Source organism: Nannospalax galili, unplaced genomic scaffold, assembly GCF_000622305.1.
Source record: "Nannospalax galili isolate Female #2095 unplaced genomic scaffold, S.galili_v1.0 scaffold1252, whole genome shotgun sequence".
Taxonomy (NCBI): Eukaryota; Metazoa; Chordata; class Mammalia; order Rodentia; family Spalacidae; genus Nannospalax; species Nannospalax galili.
This window is the reverse complement of record NW_008330482.1, coordinates 423,443-424,566: the sequence shown is the minus strand read 5'-3', so window position 1 is coordinate 424,566 and position 1,124 is coordinate 423,443.

Genomic DNA, 1,124 nt, shown 5'->3' with positions numbered 1-1,124 from the left:
CCATTTTATTACAACAAAGTGTTTCAGAATTTCAATTTAAAATAACATGAGCTCATGATCTTAAAATACATAATGGCAGTGTTTATTGAAGAGAACTGGCACCAACAGCATCCCAGGGGCTGCAAAATCCAGTGTGGGCTTGTCGGCAGGTCTTAGGGAGTGGGAGCTCGGCTGATGCATGCCTGCTTCTAGCTCTCTGAGACACAAAAAAAAGCATCAAATGAAGTTCAGGCTTTTCCAGAAAACAAGGAAGCTTCTGTGCAATATCAAAGGGATTTTGGACCAGGTTAAATATGTTCCTACTGGCCAAATGTGAGCACTTAAGCAAAAAAGAAAAAAATAATTGTAGTTGACCGAAATCCATGTCATCCCTAAAAATCCAAAAGAAAGGGAAGATGTACCTGTCATCACTAATGGTGATGATTTGAGCTATTTAAAACAATTTATTCTTTGAAAAAAATTAAAGGAATGCTTAAATATTAAAGCAAGACTTAAATTTAGCATGCTGCTATGCAGCCCCAGCTGACACCATGAGGCACTTTGCTGAGGACTCTGATCATCTGTGTAGCAGGAATGACAGACTCAGGACAAACCCACACCACAGTCCTATCTGAATGACTGACTGCTTTGGAAAGACGATTTGTTGATTTTAAAAGCCCTACGTGGAGAACTAGACATGCATATTGTGCCAAAATAACATCACACAGATTACGTTCTATCTCTAGGTGAAATGGGTTTTTGTTACAGAGGGATCAAGCTTTTATCTACATCCAGAAGTTAAGTGAACACCACAAAGGGTGGATCGACCAGGAGACTTATCTCTCCTGAGAAAGGACACCTTCCAATGACTGGGAATCCTGCCACCTCTGTCTGCATTTCATGTGTGAGGCTCAACAAAATGCCTCCAGCTGAGCTCCTAGAGCTGAAGAGATATTAAGTTTTTTATACCACTTAGCTTGGAGTGGTTAGGCAGCAATAGATGACCAGACCATTTAACCATGGCATTGGTAGAGGAATAAAAACGTATCCATGTATCATTTTTAAAAACATGTCTATATGTATACATATATAACATGCATATACACACAAAATTATGTATATATATATACATGTGTGCTTATATG